Source organism: Thalassophryne amazonica, chromosome 1 (genome assembly GCF_902500255.1).
Source record: "Thalassophryne amazonica chromosome 1, fThaAma1.1, whole genome shotgun sequence".
NCBI classification, from domain to species: Eukaryota; Metazoa; Chordata; class Actinopteri; order Batrachoidiformes; family Batrachoididae; genus Thalassophryne; species Thalassophryne amazonica.
In genome coordinates this window covers 43604345-43615922 of record NC_047103.1, presented here as the reverse complement: position 1 = coordinate 43615922, position 11578 = coordinate 43604345, and positions in this window count along the sequence as shown.

The following is an 11578-nucleotide window of genomic DNA, read 5'->3' as shown; positions in this document are numbered from 1 at the left end:
ATGGAGAACCTTATCGGACTCCCCGCTCTGGGACAGCACGGCTCCTATTCCTGAGTCTGAGGCGTCCACCTCTACTACAAACTGGCGAGTAGGATCAGGCTGCACCAGAACTGGAGCAGATGAAAAACCGGCGTTTCAACCTCCCTAAACGCGGCCTCGCACCGGTCCGACCAGGTGAAGGGACTTTGGTGGAGGTCAGGGCGGTCAGGGGCTAACGACCTGACTGTAACCCTTAATGAACCATCCTGTAGAAGTTTGCGAAGCCGAGGACTGTTGCAGCTTCCTACGGCTCGTTGGTTGGGGCCAATCCCTCACCGCCGCAACCTTGGCCGGATCCGGGCGACGGAGTTGGAGGAGATGATAAAACCCCAAGAAGGACAGAGAAGTGCGGTGAACTCACACTTCTCGCCCTTCACAAACAGCCGGTTTCTAACACCGCTGTAGGACCTGACGTACATGCCGGACATTGGGGTCTCAGATCGGAAAAAGATAGTATATCTCCAGATACACGAAGACAAAACCGGTGCAGAAGTCCCTGCAGGACGTCATTAACCAGGCTTGGAACGTCGCGGGGGGCGTTAGTGAGACCGAACGGCATGACCAGGTACTCAAATGACCCAACGGGGTGTTAAATGCCGTCTTCCATTCATCTCCCTTCCGGATCCGAAACTAGATGGTACGCATTCCTAAGATCGAGTTTGGTGAATATTTTGGCTCCATGCAGGTGTGTGAACACACGAATCCAAGAGGGGCAATGGGGTATCGATTGCGAACCGTGATCTCGTTCAATCCCCTGTAATCGATGCATGGACGAAGTCCGCCGTCTTTCTTGCCCACAAAAAAGAAACCAGGCACCCATCGGGGAGGTGAGTTCCGGATCACCCGGCGGCCAAGGAGTCCCGGATGTAGGGTTTCCATTGATTCGCGTTCCGGACGTGAGAGATTGTACAGCCTACTGGACGGGAAACTCACTGCCCGAACCAAATCGATGGCACAATCGTACGGTCGGTGTGGTGTGAAGGGCAGCGCCAGATCTTTGCTGAAGACGTCAGCCAGATCATGGTACTCCCCTGGCACCGCCGTCAGATTGGGAGGGGGTTTTAACCTCCTCCTTAGCCGTCATTCCGGGGGGAACCGAGGATCCTAAACACTCCCGGTGCAGGTTTTCGCTCCACTGCACCACGCCCCAGACGGCCATCGATCCGGGGATTGTGCTTCACCATCCAAGGAAAACCAAAATCACTCGGGAGGTAGAAGATGTCACGTAAAACACTATCTCCTCCCGGTGATTCCCAGACACAACCAATGTCACAGGCTGGGTCCGGTGTGTGATTAGCGGGAGTAGAGTGCCATCTAGTGCCCGTACCTTCAAGGGCGAAGGCAGAGCCACTAGGGGGAGCCCCACTTCCTTTGCCCATCTGCTATCCAACAGATTCCCTTCGGACCCCGTGGTCCACCAGTGCTGGGCGTGAAGGGTTAAATCCCCACTCAGGATTACCACTGGGATTCGTGCTGATTTGCGGGAAACTTCCCGTGCACATGTTATGGCCCACCCTTAGCCCAGTGTCTAAGGACGGGCGTTGGTGTTTGAACCGTTTGGGGCAGTCTTTTAACAGGTGCTCACATGAGCCACAGTAAAACATTCCCCGCGGCCAGTCTCCTTTGTTTAATATCTGATCTCACTTTAGCCCGCTCGTGTCCATAGCTTCGTCATCAGGGGGAGCTGTTGCCACCGGAGCCCACCGGCAATGGAGCGTGAGGACGACGTCACCCCCGTCAGACCCGGAAGAGAGAGGGACGGCTTGTGCCCGGCCACGCCCCCCGGCCTGCTTCCCGACGGTGTTCATTCAAACGGTTGTCTAAGCGTATAACCAGAGTGACAAGCCCGTCGAAAGTCTGCGGTTCGTCCTTAGCCAGTAAATGCTCCTTCAGTACTGGAGACAGTCCGCTTATGAAGGCGGCGCGGAGCGCGACGTCATTCCAACCCGACCTCGCAGCCGCGATGCGGAAGTCGACAGCGTAATCGGCCGCGCTCCGACGCCCCTGTCTCAGTGACACCAGCACGGTCGAGGCGGTCTCAGCCTCTGTTGGGATGATCAAACACCTGTTTGAACTCCCGTATAAACCAGCGTATGACGTCAGAAGCCATGACTGCTGTTCCCAGAGCGCTGTAGCCCAAGCGCGTGCCTCACCTCGAGCAGATTAATTACATAAGCACCCGGGTGGCGTCTGCCGCGTACATGACTGGACGCTGTGCAAAAACGGCCGAACACTGCATCAAGAAGTCTGCGCACGTCTCCACACAGCCCTCCGTACGGTTCAGGAGGACTTATGTAAGCTTCAGGGGACGGTGGGGGGGGTAGTTGAACGGCCAGTGGAACATCTACATTAGGCCCCGGACCAGCAGGAGGAGACACTGCAGCGACGCTTGACTCGCGTGCTTCCACTCTTGGCGGGGTGAGAGCCTCCATCCTCTGATTGAGGCTTGCATTTTGCTCAGTTACCAGCTGTAACTGAGCAGTGAAAGCGGTAAGGATTTGCTGCAGATCACTTACCACGCCTCCTGCTGACGCCTGCGCTCCCTGTTCTCCCATTGGCTGTTCAAGCTGTGGTTGACGCCCCTCGGATCCATGACGAATGGCCGAGAAATCCTGTTGGGAAGGTGTCGTAACACGGCCCCACAACAGGGGGCGCTAATGAACGGACAATGGATAAGGGAAGGAGTAACAATTTAATGTTGCACAAGAACACAACGTAAAATAAACAAAGGTACTGCCAATCACACACAAGAGGATTGCGGGCAGGCTCGAAGATAGGAGACCTCAGATGAACGAAGAGCCGGGACCCACACCGCTTCTACCCCAACAGCCTGAAGAACACCGAAGCCGCCAAGCCCCGAGTCCCCAGGTGGTCTCTGTCCTCCGTTGTCGGCCCTGGTACTGCTGGCAGAAAAAACAGAAGGTAGTGAGTGTGAATCCTCACACCCAGCAACCTTGATTATTGATTCTTGTGGAGGGAGAGCCTCCACCTCCAATCATACACACGTGCAGCTCCGAAAATCCAGTCAAGGAAATACCACCAGGAAAAAACAGCTGCAAAACAGATCAGATTATTATTTGACGGATAAGTCAGCAGAGAGATTACCTTGTATCGTAGGAGATTTCTCGGCGAGGAGGTGGAGGTCGCCACCCGGCCTTTATGGTGATGGTGATGATGAGATGATGAGTGACAGCTGGTGTTGAGGATGATTGACGGCTGTCACTCCCAGTGGTTCTGGCGCCCTCTTGTGCTTGAAGCCCGCACTCCAAGCAGGGCGCCATCCGGTGGTGGTGAGCCAGCAGTACCTCCTCTTCAGCGGCCCACACAACAAGGTAGGTACCTTTGGGCAACACGAATCATCGCTGATTGGACGGTGGTCCATCCTGTCCTGTGAACCGGAAGACCGTATACTCAGGCAACAGAACAAACAAACGTGCCGCGATGTATTGCCAAAACTGTGGCAAAGAGTTTGAGGAAAAACCAAACTTCTACAGTGATTGTGGGAAAAGGCTAAAAGAAGATGGTGACGACACTCACACGTGACCTTCAAGTTTAAGACATGTACCATTTCACTTGCGGCGCTCATATTTTGAAAACATGTAAACCTTCCGGTTCACAAGACAGGATGGACCACCGTCCATCAGTGATGATTCATGTCACCCGAAGGTACCTACCTTTTCCATTTTGGTTAATCTTGTTGTCGTTTCTCTTTTGCTATTGTGTTGTACGATTTGCTGTTGTGTTGTGTGATTTGGTGTTGTGCTGTGCGATTTGCTGTTGTGTTGTCCGATTTGCTGTTGTGTTGTGTGATTTGCTGTTGTGCTGTGCGATTTGCTGTTGTGTTGTCCGATTTGCTGTTGTGTTGTGCGATTTGCTGTTGTGTTTTTTTGATTTGCTGTTGTGCTGTGCGATTTGCTGTTGTGTTGTCCGATTTGCTGTTGTGTTGTGCGATTTGCTGTTGTGCTGTGCGATTTGCTGTTGTGCTGTGCGATTTGCTGTTGTGCTGTACGATTTGCTGTTGTGCTGTACGATTTGCTGTTGTGTTGTGCGATTTGCTGTTTTGTTGTGCAATTTGCTGTTGTGCTGTGCGATTTGCTGTTGTGTTGTGCGATTTGCTGTTGTGCTGTACGATTTGCTATTGTGTTGTACGATTTGCTGTTGTGTTGTGCAATTTGCTGTTTTGTTGTGCAATTTGCTGTTGTGCTGTGCGATTTGCTGTTGTGCTGTGCGATTTGCTGTTGTGTTGTGCGATTTGCTGTTGTGTTGTGCGATTTGCTGTTGTGTTGTGCGATTTGCTGTTGTGCTGTGCGATTTGCTGTTTGTGTTGTCCGATTTGCTGTTGTGTGTGCGATTTGCTGTTGTGCTGTGCGATTTGCTGTTGTGCTGTGCGAGTTTGCTGTTGTGCTGTACGATTGCTGTTGTGCTGTACGATTTGCTATTGTGTTGTATGATTTGCTGTTGTGTTTGTGCGATTTGCTGTTGTGTTGTGCGATTTGCTATTGTGTTGTATGATTGCTATTGTGTTGTACGATTTGCTGTTGTGTTGTGCGATTGCTGTTTTGTTGTGCAATTGCTGTTGTGCTGTGCGATTTGCTGTTGTGTTGTGCGATTTGCTGTGTGCTGTACGATTTGCTATTGTGTTGTACGATTTGCTGTTGTGTTGTGCAATTTGCTGTTTTGTTGTGCATTGCTGTTGTGCTGTGCGATTTGCTGTTGTGCTGTGCGATTTGCTGTTGTGTTGTGCGATTTGCTGTTGTGTTGTCCGATTTGCTGTTGTGTTGTGCGATTTGCTGTTTTGTTGTGCAATTTGCTGTTGTGTTGTCCGATTTGCTGTTGTGTTGTGCGATTTGCTGTTGTGTTGTGCGATTTGCTGTTGTGCTGTGCGATTTGCTGTTGTGTTGTCCGATTTGCTGTTGTGTTGTGCGATTTGCTGTTGTGCTGTGCGATTTGCTGTTGTGCTGTGCGATTTGCTGTTGTGCTGTACGATTTGCTGTTGTGCTGTACGATTTGCTATTGTGTTGTATGATTTGCTGTTGTGTTGTGCGATTTGCTGTTTTGTTGTGCAATCTGCTGTTGTGCTGTGCGATTTGCTGTTGTGCTGTACGATTTGCTATTGTGTTGTACGATTTGCTGTTGTGTTGTGCGATTTGCTGTTTTGTTGTGCAATTTGCTGTTGTGCTGTGCGATTTGCTGTTGTGCTGTACGATTTGCTGTTGTGCTATACGATTTGCTATTGTGTTGTACGATTTGCTGTTGTGTTGTGCGATTTGCTGTTTTGTTGTGCAATTTGCTGTTGTGCTGTGCGATTTGCTGTTGTGCTGTACGATTTGCTATTGTGCTGTACGATTGCTGTTGTTGTTGTGCGATTGCTGTTTTGTTGTGCAATTTGCTGTTGTGCTGTGCGATTTGCTGTTGTGTTGTGCGATTTGCTGTTGTGCTGTGTGATTTGCTATTGTGCTGTGCGATTTGCTGTTGTGTTTGCACTTCAGGGCCACCGTACCTGTGCACAAAAATGAAGCAAAGTCAAACATCCTGATTAACACATGTGCAAAATGTAATGGTCCCTGCACAACTCCAGCTGAGATTGTGATAGAATTACTAAGGAAGGGCCAACACAGTGTAATCCTGTTTTGACAATACAGCTGCACACTGGTCCTTTACAACAGCCACCGGGGAAGGCACTGATGACTGTTCATTAGCAAACTCAGTAGGAGCAAGTAAAGATCCCAGATTAGACTCTGCTCTTGCCTGCAGCAGGAGTCTCAGCCCAACCTGAGTCACATTTAATAATGAACCAGACACTCACCTCGATGGCAAAGACAGGAAAACTGTCTGTTTATTGTTTGCAGTTTCAGTAGCATTTTTTTTTTTTCTTTTTATGAGCTTTGCACAGTTGCATGTATAAGCATCTCTGAGCATGCACGGCATGAGCAGAGCCTAAAGTCATTAATGTTAATGTGTGTGCATCTCTCTATTCCCTGCGTGACGCTATATATGGGTCTGTAATGATAGCCAGCACGGGGAGATGAGAGTAGTGAATTAATAAGCCTCGGTAGGAGATCTGTGCACCGTCTCCAGACAATGCTGGCACTCTCTGTGGAAAAGCAGCAAAGATGAAAAGTTAAGTCTTTTTTTAAATTATTTCTTTCTTTATTGAAAAAAAGCAGAATTGATTTCTGGTGGAGCACAAATGGTTCCACTTTAGTTGGGAATTTATTTCTGCAGCAGAGCCGTTTTACTCTGAAGACGGTGTCTGATTTATTGATCAGCCCGGGGAGCAGTCGTGCACGGGTCACCGTCGGGATCAAAGGGTCACTGGGTTCGATAAGGACTTAAGTTGTGCTTTCATTATGATACAAAAATGACACAACAGTAATCAATTAAGACTTATTACAACTTTTTGAATGTTTTTGATTAAAAATATAAAAGGGCATGAAAAGTCAAACTGGATGAGAATGGATTCTACATTTTAGACATATTAAATTTGTAGCCTGAAATAATAATAATAATAATTCTCTGTTACGCTGCTAGTTTGTTATGTATTGCCGTCTTCCTCCAGTGGACTCACAGACAGAGAGGCCCAAACTGTTGCTTTGTTACAGTATATGTCACAGAAATCTAAAATGAGCCATTTCAGGATTAAATTTAACTGAGACCAGAAATATCCTCTGCATTCAATTACAGAAATGTTAGGCTTTGAGAATGGTTATTGTTAAGCCCCCATAGTCATATTTAATTATAAAACAGTTTTTTGACTGATTGAACAAATTAGACAATTTTCAACAAAATGCACACAAAGGAACAACAAAACCAACGAGAAGCAGGATGGGATTCATCCAGATTTTTTTTTTTTTTTTTTTTTTTGACTGATGTTTGCTTAATGAACATGAACAGTTTGTTTTTTTCCAAATCTGTCCATTTCAAATTTTATGCATAGTTTTGTCTGTATGAATCCATTACAATGGTAGCCTTAGTGAATTGTTCCAGTTTGAAAGACATTGCATTTTTTGTCCTCACCCACTCCATAACTCATTTTTGTTTTTTTGTGGTCCAGTTTGAGAACCAGTTGATTAAGACTGAAATGACACCAGTGATGCTGTGGTGCTGGTAGTTTCTGTTGCCTTCTCAGTCAGTGTGATCTGGGGACTGGACCCCTCCCTGTGTTTCCACTCCTGTGATGCTCAGCCAGATAAGCCGACATCCAACCAGGGAGGGTGAGCCAAGGATAAGATGCCCTAGTTGCTGGGAGTGATTGACTGTCTCTGTCTCCCCTGAGAGATGTGTGTGTGCGTGTGAGCGTGCGCGCATGTGTGTTATGTGAGGTTTTCTGTGTTTCCCATAGCTTTATGACACACTGCGTACTGCCCCTGGAGCAGCAGCAGCAGCCACAGATGAGTTTTCTGTGATCTGTTGACTGGGCAGCAAAATATGTATTAACTCCCTGTGAGCAGAATCTTATCCTCTGGCTGTGTATGTGGATGACAATATTATTATCAAAACAGTCATTCATACTTTTCCAAGTCATGATTTTGGCATATTGGCAAATTACATCAGGCCCTTCAGCCTCTGTTAACACCAATTCATGTTTTATCAACCTATAAGCTATCAAAATTTGTACTAGAGCTAAACTGTTACCGAGATGTTCAAAAAGTGTGTGTATATATATATATATATATATATATATATATATATATATATATATATATATATATATATATATATATATATATATCAGCCAACCATATATGTGTTATCGGCCAACCAATATAACACTGGTCGATATGAAACTTTCACAAACGTATCTGTATTTTTCCCAATATGAAAATTTATTTTACCAAATAAAAAATGAAGAAAAACATTTTGTCTGTTGTAAATTGTGCCATTATTTTGTTACACCAGGAGAAGATGCTGACACCATCGTTTACAAAGCTGACAAACATGGCTGGGACCCCACCACCCCTTAGTCACATTAACTACAACAGACAGAGGCAAAGTGACCAGCTGCCATTCATTTTTATTCAGAGTGGGGTTTTTTTACAGCAACAAAAGACAAGTGGTCATTATGCCACCAGCTTGGCGGGGCCAAAAATCAAGAGAAGTCAATTTCAGGCAAATACTGAGTAATGCAAAAAGGTGTCTGCCAGTCCATGTGAAGGCAGCATGATGTACTTTGGCTGTTGGTATACGAGGTCTGTGAGAAAACAAGCCAACCTTTTTATTTTTTTCAAAAATTTTATGGATTTGAATCACGTGTGATTGCATCAGCCAACCTTGAACCTTAGTGCACATGCATGAGTTTTGTCCTGCCTGTCGGTTGCGTCATTCGCCTGTGAGCAGCCTTTGTGTGAGGAGTGGTGCTGTGCGCTTGGCGGGTTTTTAGGAAAATGGCTGAACAATTGGAGCAACGCCATTGCATAAAATTTTGCCAGAAACTTGGCGACAGCCAAGTGGAAACCATTTGAAAAATAAAGACGGCTTTCGGGGATGAAGCTATGGGCGCCACACAAATTAAGGAGTGGTACAACCGCTTTAAAGATGGACACGTAACGGTGGAGAGCGAGCCGCGCTCCGGCCGACCATCGATGTGCCGAAATGACGAGCTCATTTCCAAAGTGAACGCTGTGGTGATGCGGGACCGTCGAGTGACCATCCGAGAAATTGCGGAGGAAATGGATATTAGTACTTTTTCGGCACATTCCATTGTTACAGAAGATTTGTGCATGAAGCGAGTGGCTGCGAAGTTCGTGCTGAGGTTGCTGACGGTGGACCAAAAGCACCTCCGTGTTGAAGTCTCACAGGACATGCTGGACTCCATTCACACTGATCCCAGCTTTATGAACACTATTATCACCGGTGATGAGTCCTGGGTGTACGGGTACGACCCAGAAACCAAATTCCAGTCGTCACAGTGGAAGCATTCCACGTCACCACGACCGAAGAAGGCGCGCCAAGTGCGCAGCAATGTGAAGGTAATGCTGACTGTTTTTTTTTTTTACTCCTGTGGTGTGGTACACCATGAGTACGCACCACAGTGTCAAACAATAACGAAGGAGTATTACAGGGATGTCCTCTGTCGCCTCCGTAATGCTGTACGGCGCAAGAGACCGGAGTTGTGGGCCACAGGAAATTGGCGCCTCCACCACAACAATGCTCCAGCACATTCCTCCAACTTAATTCGGACTTTTTTGTCTCAAAACCAAACTCCTGTGGTTCCACAGGCTCCATACTCTCCTGACATGGCCCCTTGCGACTCCTGGCTGTTCCCAAAAATTAAAATACCATTAAAAGGAACGCATTTTGAGACGAGGGAGGACATCATGGCTGCAACTGATCTTTACTGATCTATCTTGTAATTGTTGTTGTATCAAATGTTCGAAATAAACAGTTTTCATTCATTCATTCATTCATTCATTCATTCATTCATTCATTCAACAACGGCGGAGCTGCACTCCATCCCAAAACAGGCTTTTTTGGAATGCTTCCAACAGTGGCGACACCGCTGGGAGAAGTGTGTGGAGTCCCAAGGAGACTACTTTGAGGGTGATTAGGTTTCCAACCCTCCAGGTAAGCCAGTTTTTTACCCCAGCCAAAGGTCGGATACTTTTCTAACAGACCTCGTATATACAGCGCACCCAGAAAGTATTCACAAGGCTTCACTTTTTCCATATTTTGTTATGTTACAGCCTTATTCCAAAATGGATGACATTCATTTTTTTGTACAAAACTGTACACACAGTAACCTATAATGACAATGTTATTTAGTTTATTTATTTATTTATTTATTTATTTATTTATTTTGATTTTTGGAAATTTATTTAAAAAAATACCTGGGGTAAATTCAGTTGACTGGACATGATTTGGAAAAGCACACACCTGTGTACATTTAAGGTCCCACAGGTGACACAGCATGCCAGAGCACAAACCAAGGATGAGGTCAAAGGAACTGTCTGTAGACATCCGGAACAGGATTGTCTCAAGGCACAAATCTGGGGCAGGGTACAAAAACATGTCTGCTGCTTTGAAGGTCTCAATGAGCACAGTGACCTCCATCATTGATAAATGGAAGAAGTTTGGACACACCAGGAATCCTCCTAGAGCTGACCGCATGGAGTTTGCCAAAGGCACTGGAGGGACTCAGACCATGAGAAACAAAATTCTCTGGTCTGATGAGACAAAGATTGGACCCTTTTGTGTAAATGGCAGGCAACAGGTTTGGAGGAAACCTGGCACCATCCCTGCAGTGAAGCATGGTGCTGGCAGCATCATGCTGTGGGGATGTTTTTTAGCAACATGAACTGGGAGACTCATCAGGTTGAGGGAAAAGATGAATGCAGCAATGTACAGAAACATCCTGGATGAAAACCTGCTCCAGAGCGCGCCTGACCTCAGACTTGGGTGATGGTTCATCTTTCAGCAGGACAATGACCCAAAGCACACAGCCAAGATATCAAAGGAGTGGCTTCAGGACAACTCTGTGAAATGGATATTTGTGACCGTAATCCAGCAAGAACGTCCGCAAATCATCAGACAAAAGAGGGTCATTCCCATTCTAATCTGATTCCATTGTTTGCACTGTATATTTTTCTGCAAGTAATTCAGTCAGCGAGGCTCACCTTCGATATTATGTGATATTGTGGAAAAAAAATGTAATTGGATTTACAATTAGTGCAGCAGATAACTGAAACAATCATGCAAATGGTGATAAAAGCATCAAATTCAGCAGAAATAGACATTCCTCTTTTGAAAATGATTGGCCACTTGACTTTTCAATCGGTGGTCATGTAGGGGTCAGTTGAAGAATTACACAGAGGTCAAAATTAAAAGATGCTCCAATCATATTGAAAAATATTCCACATTATTTGCCTATCATAAAGATTCCAAAAAGGTATAGGTTGGACTATCTGTGACTGAATTCTATGGAGTTACGGGATTAAAAACAGCAAGAATGGTGACAAAGCTCAGTTTCATTTTGTACAGGAGTCAAAAGTCAGAGTTGCTCCAATTTTGGTAAAAAGTGATGCAAATTATTGGTTGAGCTAATAGGATTAATAAATGGAATAGTTTTGACAGTGTTGAATGCTTGGTCTCCAAAGTAAAGGTCAAACAAGGTCTACATCTATTGGATTCTTGGCATGTGACATATGTTACCCCGTAACGTGATAAGTAAGGATGATACATGGTCCAAACTATTCCGTTTTAAAACTGTGTTAACTCAACTAGTGATTTGCATCACTTTTTTACCAAAATTGGAGCAACTTTAACCTTTGACCCCTGTTCAAACCGACACTGACCTTTGTCACCATTCTTGCTGTTTTTATCCCATAACTCCATAGAATTCAGTTACAGACCATCCAAACCATACCTTTTTGGAATCTTTATGATCAGGCAAATAATGTGGCATAGGTTTCAATATGATTGGAACATCTTTTAATTTTGACTCCTGTGTAATTCTTCAATTGACCTCTACCTGAATGCCACCTGAAAATTCAAGTGGCCAATCGTTTTTTTTTTTTAAAAGAGGATTGTCTGAGGACTATTT